Below are 10,728 nucleotides of genomic sequence, written 5' to 3' on the forward strand. Positions count from 1 at the left end.
CATAGGTTTCCTTCATATGGACTGCATGACCAACTGGAATTGATGGCAAAACATTGCCATTATGCAGCAAAACAGCTTTAAGACTCGTCTTCGATGAATCAATGAACAGTCTCCACTCATCTGGATCATGAACAATTTTGAGTGCTGCCATCACACCATCGATGTTGTTGCAGGCTACAAGATCACCTTCTGTGAAGAAGAATGGGACAAGATCCTTCTGACAGTCACGGAGCATGGATACCCTAACATCACCTGCCAGGAGATTCCACTGCTGTAGTCTGGAGCCCAACAGTTAGACTAGAGCCAATCAATAATTTTAAGCATCATTTTCGTTCTCAGTGACCCAGAATTAGTAAAGTTTGACTACATTTATTTCAGAAGCATTTTGGCTGTAGAGCAGTGTTATTTATGTTATATACTGACTAGGCCCCACTGATCTAGGCACATAGCAAGAGACAGTTCCTGTTCAAAAAAGCTTGTAGTCTCATTGGAGAAGTTAGACAAAGTGTGGGAGGGGAAACAGAGGCACAGAAAAGTGAAAGGAGATGCATAATGTCACACAGCTGATCAGTTGGAGTAGAACACTGGATAGCCTAATTCTCAGGTCGCTACTCTATCCATTGGACACATTGCCCTCCATTATAGCTCTTAAACTATTGTCTTATGCTAAGTTACTTTTGTGACAATAGGTGTGTTACAAATTATTTAGTTAAAGAAAGAGGGAAAGTTTTCAACTAGCAATAATCACACCTTGGATTAACCTCATTAGCTATGATACTGCCACTGCAAAGAACTATTTCCCCCCTTCTAAAAATGAGACATTGTTTGCATTAAATAATCACTGAAAACTAGGAACTCTAAATTTGATTAATATTGTCTATTATATATTGATGTGGGAATAAGTGCGAATTAGCCCTGAATTCTGATTACCTGAGAGGTTCCACTTGTAGTTTAATTAAGAGCTACTCCATAATGGTGCTAGGTGTATAATTGAATAATACATGCATCCCTGCTGATGGAACTCAAGGCAAAGCATTCATTAAGAAGGATTTTTTTTTTGTTCCTGCACTTATGGTATTGAGAGCCTATTGTACTTATAGTGCATGTTTACATTATTAATAGAGATGTGCCTGATCTGCAGCCCTGGATCCAAACACCTTCATGCTTCAGAGGGTTTTGAAATTAGGATCTGAATTTTGTGGGTCAGGCCCAACTCTGTTTATTAGTTTTTCAGATTTCTTGTCATTCAATTTAGATGGGGCAGTAGATCACTCTTGAAAAAAAGATATGCTTTGAAATAATGCTGCGGGGCGGGGGAAGGTGTTAATATGCTGACACTTGGTTGCTTACTACATATGCCCACTAGATGGCTGACATTGATGTGGTCATTCATTACTTATTACATTATTTTACATATTTCTGTTTTTGAAACTTTGTTTACTATGTGGTTTCCTGATCTTCATTAAGAAAACACTTTGTATCCCTGTATCATTCCATCTGCAGATTCAAGAGTTTAAGGCCAGAAGGGACCATTAAATCGTTTAGTTTGGCCTTCTGTACAACACAGATCATAGAATGTCAGCCAAATATCTTTGATCTCAAAACAATTTACAAACACAGATGATCTGAGCCTCTCAACACTCCTGGAACAAAAACAAAGGCTGGATCTTGCAGACACATATCTGCTTAACTTTATGTAAGCAGTTTAATTGAAGTCAAGGAGACTATTCCTGTCCTTAAAGTTAAGCTAGAGAGAAAGGGATTGTAGGATGGGGCCAGATATTGTAGAAATGGGGAAACTGAAGGAAAGAGAAGTTAAGGCCCAGATCTTCAAAGATATGTAGGTTCTTAACTTCCATTGCCCAAGGCCATACACACCAAATGACTGGCACAGTGCTTTAATGAGTAGGAACAGCTTTTTTGCTTTACTTCATACAGGTATTTAACTTTGAAATGCTACCTTGGAATCATCATGATACTGTGTAGTCACTGGTGACTAACGTCTAGCTTATGGTTAGTGAAAATGTAGGGCTATCATTAGCACTGAAGTATGCCTAATTGCATCTTGTGTATGTTGCATTAAACTCCTGACTTAATGGGAGCAGAGATAGGCTGTGGTGCCGTACTTTATACCACAGATGGATTTTCAAATTACCACACACAACTTTCATCTGCATATTCAAGCATGCTAGAGAGAGAGACAGCATTATATGAGCACAAGAGTTGGCATCAGGAATGTTTTGAGCTCCAATCCGGCCTCCGCCATGGTTTGCCTTTGTGACACTACAGAGGTCTTCATGTCTCTGCTTTGGCTTTCAATCTCTGAACTGGAGATGAGCCAGTATTAGAATCCAACCTTATCTGCTGCATAGGTGTGTTGTGAGAATTGACACTAATCAATATTTGTACAGTACAAAACATGCTTAATAGGGATTACTATAACAGTTGTAACACAAAACTGCTCCCCTCCATATCTGGGACTTCAATGGCAAGCACAATTTATTTACCATAAATCCAGTGTATTTGGTTCAGTTCAGAATGAAAATGCACATAGACAAAGTGCACAATCCTGTTAGATGCTGAGCACTCTCAGCTCCCACTGCCTAGGGCGGGAGCGGATAGAACTCAGTATCTCTCAAGATTGTGCCTAGATACACATCAGCAACCTTGCTCCTTTAAATCATTTTCATACGCTATATTGCAGGGAAAGCCTTCTTTTCTGTATTTGCCCCTTTCCCTTAATGAGACACAAATCCTGCTTCTCCCTGAAGGCTAAGTCCTTAACGGGCTACACGAACCTTTAGCTATAGCACTCCCATCATGGAATGAAGTATTGTACCTTCTGGAAAGTCACACAACCTGTGACCCTACGGAATTTGAATACTTGCCCAAACACAGTGTATTCATGTCAAAAACAATGTTCTCTAATTCCCCAAGAATCTAGAGAGAGCTGCTTAGCTAATTTACGTTATATCCATTTATTCCATGTTTTCTCAGCCATATATGCAAATGAAGTAAAACACAACTACCATGAATTTTTATGGAGTAATTATGTCATGTCAGTAGTTTTCACTGACGTATTTATTCTTTGTTCCCTCTGTGTGTGTGTGTAATATGCCTATCATGAATGCTGTGGCAGAAAATGCCAGCCAATGGATTTTCGTTAAGTTGACTGGTTCATATGATCTAGTGACATGTCCTGCAGCTCTTGCCTGAGTTATGAAGATCACAGTCTGCATGCAAAATTCTATAAGCTTTAAAAAGGATCAATAATATGAAAGAAATTAAAACACAATAGCAACGAGTTGTGTTTAAGAGACAATATGCTATAGAGGAATACACAAGGACTTCAGTGAGCATGTGCAAGATTAGCAACTATTGAGCATGTTCAAAAACATGTCCAGACAAAGACCAGACATGACCAGGTAAGGGCCTGACTGTCAGTAGTATAAAACGACTGAGCATGTGCAGTAAAGTGAGAGGTGGAAGAGAGGTTAGTCAGTTAAGCTGCTAGGAGGTCAGAAGCCACTTATACTGGCCACGACTTGTTTAAAGGTCAGAGCTGTCAATCAGAATTCTGAGGTAATGGTGAAGACTGAGTATATGCAAGTGAGGTAACTGTTGCCAAGACCAGGAAGCTATATAAGACAGAGCTACAATGTAGCATAAAAGACCAGCTGCCAACAGCATTTTCAGAATCCAGAGGCTGCATCTGAGAAGAGGAGAGTTGTGCAGAAAAAGCCAGGGAGCCAGCAAGAGAAGCCAGAGACAAACTGCTGCAGAGAAAGAAAAGAAAGCTAGAGCAGAGCAGAACTGGCTGATCAGGAGCTGAACAGCAGCAGTGATTTGATTTTTAAAAGAAAACAGCAACAGATTTATAGAGGAAGATTAATATTCTTTTAATTATAGTTTAGTATAAGTATAGTTTAGGATAGTTTATAGTATTTAATATGTGTGTGCTTGAAATGTGTGTGTTTTAACTGTAATTTTATCTATGTGAACTTTAAAATAATTTAAGTTCTGCTGTCAGCAATTTGTTGCAAACTGGGAACGTGCAACAAATTGCTTCGCTTAGTACAGGGGTGCTCAAACTGGGAGTCAGGAACCCTCAGGGGGTCATGAGGTTATTACATGGGGAGTTGCAAGCTGTCAACCTCCACCCCAAACCTCACTTCATCTCCAGCATTTTATATATATATAAGTGTTTTTAATTTATAAGGGGGCTCATACTCAGAGGCTTGTTGTGTGTGAACGAGGTCACCAGTACAAAAGTTTTAGAACCACTGGCTTAGTATAATTTAAGTGCTCTCTAACTTGCAATAAGGGATTGGGTGTCTCAGGGTATGGAAGCTCTTTATTTTCAGAAGGTCACAGACCTGTTTCATCAAGCAGTACATAAAGTTTGTGCCTTGGTTGGTGAGAATCTCTTTGAGTACTCCTACTCGAGCAAAGACTTTCAATAGATCTGTGGCAACAGTCTTTGCATTGGTGTTACATAGTGGGATTGCCTCAGGATAGCGAGTAGCATAACTGACTATCACCAATAGGTTTCAGAGTAGCAGCCGTGTTAGTCTGTATCCGCAAAAAGAACAGGAGTACTTGTGGCACTGTAGAGACTAACAAATTTATTTCAGCATGAGCTTTTGTGAGCTGCAGCTCACTTCTTCAGATGCATAGAATGGAACACACAAACAGGAGATATTTATACATACAGAGAACATGAAAAGGTGGAAGATTCAATGTTTGCAATGGCTCAGCCATTCCCAGTCTTTATTCAAGCCTAAATTGATTGTATCTAATTTGCATATCAATTTGAGTTCAGCAGTTTCTCTTTGGAGTCTGTTTCTGAAGTTTTTTTGTTGCAAAATTGCCACCTTCAAGTCTGTCACTGAGTGGTTAGAGAGGTGAAAATGTTCTCCCATTGATTTTTGAATGTTATGATCCTGATGTCAGATTTGTGCCCATTTATTCTTTTGCATAGAGACGTCCAGTTTCGCCAATATACATGGCAAAGGGACATTGCTGGCACATGATGGATATATCATGTTGGTAGATGTGCAGGTGAATGAGCCCCTGATGGTGTGGCTGATGTGATTAGGTCCTATGATGATGTCACTTGAATAGATATGTGGACAGAGTTGGCATCGGGCTTTGTTGCCAGGTTCCTAAGTCATGGTTTGTTCTGGTGTGTGGTTGCTGGTGAGTATTTGCTTCAGGTTGGGGGTTGTCTGTAAGTGAGGACAGGTCTGTCTCCCAAGATCTGTGAGAGTAAGGGATCATCTTTCAGGATAGGTTGTAAATCTTTGATGATGCGTGAGAGTTTTAGTTGGGGCTGAAGGTGACAGCTAGTGGTGTTCTGTTATTTCTTTGTTGGCCTGTCTTGTAGGAGGTGACTTCTGGGTATTCGTTGGCTCTGTCATCTGTTTTTTCACTTCAGCAGGTAAGTATGTAGTTTTAAGAAGCTGATAGGATCTTGTAGGTACTTGTCTCTGTCTGAGGGATTGGAACAAATGTGGTTGTATCTTAGAGCTTGGCTGTGACAATGGAGTGTGTGATGTGTCCTGATGAGAGCTGAGCGTGTGTAGTAAGTATAGCGGTCAGTAGGTTTCCGGATATAGGGGTTATTTATGTGACCATCACTTATTAGCATAGCAGTGTCCAGGAAATGGACTGCTTGTGTGGATTGATCTAGGCTGAGGTAAATGCTGGGATGGAAATTATTGAAACCATGGTGAAATCCTCAAGGCTCTTTCCATGGGTCCAGATGATGAAGACATCATCAATGTCGCACAAGTAGGAGCATTCGGGGACGAGAGCTAAGGAAGCATTGCTCTAAGTCAGCCATAAAGATGTTGGCATACAGTGGGGCCATGCGGGTACCCATAGCAGTGCCCCTGACTTGAAGGTATATATTGTCCCCAAATCTGAAATAGTTGTGGGTGAGGACAAAGTCACAAAGTTCAGCCACCAGGTTAGCTGTGACATTATAAGGGATACTGTTCCTGATAGCTTGTAGTCCATCTTTGTGTGGAATGTTGGTGTAGAGGGCTTCTACATCCATAGTGGCCAGGATGGTGTTTTCTGGAAGATCACCGATGGACTGTAGTTTCCTCAGGAAGTCTGTGTCTTGAACATAGCTGGGAGTCTGAAAAGTGTTTAGGTTTTTAATTTCCATTAAAATCAATGGAAGTTAGAAGCCTAATACCCTTGAGGATCTGGGCCTAAGTCATCGTATGCAATAGCCTGTTAAAGCTTAACTTTTCCCTCTTCATTCCAAACACAGCAGTAGTGATGACCGGAAAAGGATGTTTTTTCAGTGAAAAAATGGCTTTTTGAATGTTTCAAAAGTATTAACAGAAAATAGGGGATCATCTCGATCTGCTAAATGGAGGTAAAACTACAACATGCCCTGCCTACACCAGACTTTTACAGTGTCTTAGAAATCACATTTTAAACACACGCCCCTTTTCATAGTGTTGAGAGGGCATAAGAGGGCTCTCTCCTTTAAACTCTTCCTTAAACAAACTCAGCAGTGTGCATGCAATCCCTCCCGGGGGAAGAGTTTGTATAAGCTACCTGAAGAAGTCCTTTTATGGTACTTCCTCTTTGCTACAGAGACATGGATTTTTAAAGACCCACAGGATGAAAGAGAACATATCGATAGTGGAAAATGTTGAGCCCCTTTGGTGTTTGAATTAGCTGCCAGCAACTTCCCCCGAGCTGTCTAATGTTGGAAGAACCCCAGACATGCTGACATTCAACTTGCTTAGAAGTGGAGATACAGATGGCTACTGAGTCTATTTCTGTGAGCATGAAAATCAAGGGCATGGAGAGGGAGTGAGACTAGCACAGCTTTGCTGTATTTCCTCTCGATGTCATGGATGCCAAGATCTGAATGCAACTAAACAGGGAAATTTTGTGGGAGGTGGAATCAGGACCTCCCCTTTTGACCCACTGAAATACATTAGATTAAAAGAAGATTTTTGGATGAAAAGAGAGGGAAGCGGGTGCATTTCAGTGCTAACTAAGGACAAACCAAAACCAAAACCATAACCAACCCCCAACCAAGGCATTCTCTGCTAAATAGGGACAGCTGGAATGTACTGTACTGTATGTAAAGAATCCAATCAGACCTTCTACTGGGGGGAAAAAACAATAAAAAAAAAAAACAGTTTACTTAAGCAACAGCCAAGTTGCAAGAGAACAGATTGAAATACCCCAAAATATAATTTCTGATTGTTTATAGCAATGTCATTTTAATTTCCCTCTCTAGGATACCCAGGGGCTATTGACAGAACCACATCCAATAGCATTTCTCATTGAAAGGTGGGATGGATGCATCTATTTTTGAGTAATATATTTTATTTCTTTTCAGTTTTCATAAACCAGTGCATACCAGACCAACCCTTCAACCTATCGCACATTTCTTCATGAGACAAAGAATGAAGGAAAAGACGAGAATGGCTTGTTCTGAAATGGCTGTATTAAACTACAATGCTGCAATGATGGATAGTGGTTTATTCATAGGACTGGGAGAAATTACAGTAATAGAAAGTCTAATTCATCATGGGCCATATCTTCCTAAATACCTCTGGAGATTTGGGCCTATGTGCCTTGAATAATGCAGTCATAGCAATGAGCAATATGATAACATTTGCAGCCACATTAGACCTACTCTATGTGCTCTTCAGAGATAGGCATTGATTTCCATTAGATTAACATCAAGAGCCAAATTCTGCCTTTGATTACACCATTGATTTATTCAGGCTTGAGAACTTGGCCCAGCGGACTTGATCCTGCAAAATCCTGAGCACTCTGGCCCCAGTCCTGCAAAGCACTTAAAGAAGTGATTAAATTTAAGCACATGCATAATTCCACTGACTTCATTGGGCACGGAAGACAGTCAGCACCTTGCAGGACTGAGACATAAGAGGACAGTCCTGCTCTTACTGAGGTTAGTAGTGAAACTCCCATTGACTTTAATGGGTACAAGAATGGGCTCTAGGGCCTGATTCTGCAAGATGCTGAATGCTGTCAGCTCCTGCTGAGGTCAATGGGATGAAAGCAGGAGCTGAGGGTGCTCAGAGCTTTCTAGTACATGCTCAGTTCCTTTCAGGATCAGACCAGAAGGTATTTAAGGGAACCATTTCCTTTTGAGCGGGAAGGATCATGGTGGGTAGGGTTGACTAGATCTGTTTGTGAAATGAATGCAGAGCTCAATGAAGGGCCCAATTAAATCTGTCCTCTTTTCAGCTGTACTAGCTATGTCCTCCCTGAATTATCTAAACCTAGGACAATCCCATAGCAAAGGCGATTAGAGCACGCCCAGATATGATTTATTACACCAGCCTTTGTTTGTTCTGGCAATTCTGGCTGAGTACATTTGGACCAATGTCCAACATGAACAAAAACAATTCTCTGGCACATAAAATGTGGTTTTAAATCCAAGGGGTAGTTTTGACTATTTGAACAGTTAATGGCCCATATGGGTTGTGCAATTGAAATCTGGCTGTTCCTCTCTTGACTACAGAGTGTATACATGGGCAGGAGGGATGGCCGTGTGGTAAAGGCACTGGACTCAGGAGACTGCCTTCTATTCTGGCCTCTGCCGCAGAGTTTCTGTGTGGTTTAAAGCAAGTCACTTAATATCTCTGTGCCTCAGTGTTCTAAAACAGGAATTATGGTAATACTTATGTAACATTTACCTGATCTCCTCCTAAGTAAACCTTTCCCCCTCATCCCCGCACAAATGTGGAACTAATGTAACCTATGTAGAAGGGAGATACGTCAATTTGCTTACCAATTCTGTGCTACAGAATTCCTCTATCTGACTTAAAGTATTTTCACATACCATGAATTCCTATCCTCGCAAGAAACTACAGCAGGATTTTCTATAGGAGAGGAAATTATAATAGTCTTTACCATAAGACAGTTATGCACTAACACTAAAAAAACCAACTTGTTACAGAACAACAGTTACAATACCTTCTAGCTACACTAACAAAGCTAACTAGAAATGTGTTTCCCTTTAAAATGAAGACTGTAACACAGGTCTAAACCCAAAGATATATGTATTTATAGTACCTTACAATATAGGTACAGGGATTGGGATGTCTGACAAGTGGAGATCTTCTGCTTTCATGCTGGGTATTATATTGACAATTAAATAAAACATTTAGTTGTATCACATAACCAATTGTTTCAGCATCCATGCTATTTAGCACATACTTAACTTCGAATAATAAAAAAACTTGACAATGACTGTAGCTGTTGGTAGGGTTACCAATTGTCTAATCACACAAATCCAAACACTCTTGCCCTGCCCCTTCCCCAAGGCCCTGCTCCTGCCCCAAGGCCCAACCCCACTCACTCCATCCGGCTCCCTGCATCGCTCACTCTCCCTCACCCACACTCACTTTCACCAGGCTGGGGCAGGGGGCTGGGGTGCAGGAGGGAGTGTGGGCACTGGGCTGGGGCCGAAGGGTTCGGAGTGTGGGATGGGGCTGTGGGCTGAGCCTGGGGCAGGGGGTTGGGGTGCAGGAGGGGATGCAGGGTGCAAGCTCAGGGAAGGAGTTTGGGTGCAGAAGGGGGCTCAGGGCTGGGGCAAAGAGTTGGCATGCAGGAGGGGGTGCAGGCTCTGGGAGGGAGTTTGGCTGCAGGAGGGGGCTCCAGGCTGAGGTACAGGGTTGGGGTGAAGAAGGGGGTGAGGGGTGTGGGCTTCAGCCAGGAGGTGCTTACCTTGGGTGGCTCCTGGTTCGCGGTGCAGTGGGGCTAGGGCAGGCTCCCTGCCTGCCCTGACCCCGCACCACTCCCAGAAGGGGCTGGCATGTCCCTGTGGGGAAGGGGAGGTGGGCCAGGGGCTCATTGCACCTGCAAATGCTGCCCCTGCAGCTCCCATTGGAGGGTTTGCAAGCCTAGCTCTTAAGCACACACTGTGTCTTTGGTTTAATTAATACACCTTGCAAAGACATTTTGCGTCCCATCTGTGATTCCTCCTTAATAGTGTTTCTGAGTCTCAATCTCACTGACTTCTATAAAGATACAGGAAACTGTGTTGAGATCCAACCCACAGATTCAGTCTGGGTTATTCCTGGCAGTTCTATCTTCTCCCTGCAGGGCTGAGCTGAATCTGACAGGTGCTCAATATGGCTGCCAGTGCTGTGCACCTGACAGAACTCACTACTGCATGGCCAGGAGCTTCCATCTTCTTTGTGTGTACATGCTGGCAATAAGTGTGTACATGCAGGGATATCTGCCCTTAATGAAATCTTCCACACCAGCTTCAAACAGCTACTGAGCATGGTTAACATAACAGTTTCCTGCGCTCCCTCACCTGTGCTGAAACAGCAACTACTTCGCAGTCACTCAAGATTCTATACCACCATCTTGTCTGTGAAAGTTTCTATATCAGCTCAGAGCAAGTAGAAACAGCAACTGTAGTTACAGCAATAAGTATTTTTGGCTGAACACCATGGAATAAGAAAAATAAAAAGGGATTACGTGAACATAACATTTTCTGCCATCACACTGCTCTCTCTGCTTGCATATCCTATACCTTGTGTCTGTTTAGACCAGGGGTGGGCAAACTTTTTGACCTGAGGGCCACATTGGGGTTGCGAAACAGTATGGAGGGCCGGGTAGGGAAGGCTGTGCCTCCCCAAACAGCCCAGCCTGGCCCTGCCCCTCCCTGCCCCATCCACTTCCGCCCCCTGACTGCCCCCCGGCAAA

General features: G+C 42.4%; 1 pseudogene; it reads right to left on the reverse strand.

Annotated features, from left to right (window-relative positions):
- Nucleotides 1–682: 682 nt before the first annotated feature.
- Nucleotides 683–795, reverse strand: LOC116818090 (U4 spliceosomal RNA; annotated as a pseudogene).
- Nucleotides 796–10,728: the final 9,933 nt, after the last annotated feature.

The sequence above is a fragment of the Chelonoidis abingdonii genome, chromosome 1, assembly GCF_003597395.2.
Source record: "Chelonoidis abingdonii isolate Lonesome George chromosome 1, CheloAbing_2.0, whole genome shotgun sequence".
Lineage (NCBI taxonomy): Eukaryota > Metazoa > Chordata > Testudines > Testudinidae > Chelonoidis > Chelonoidis abingdonii.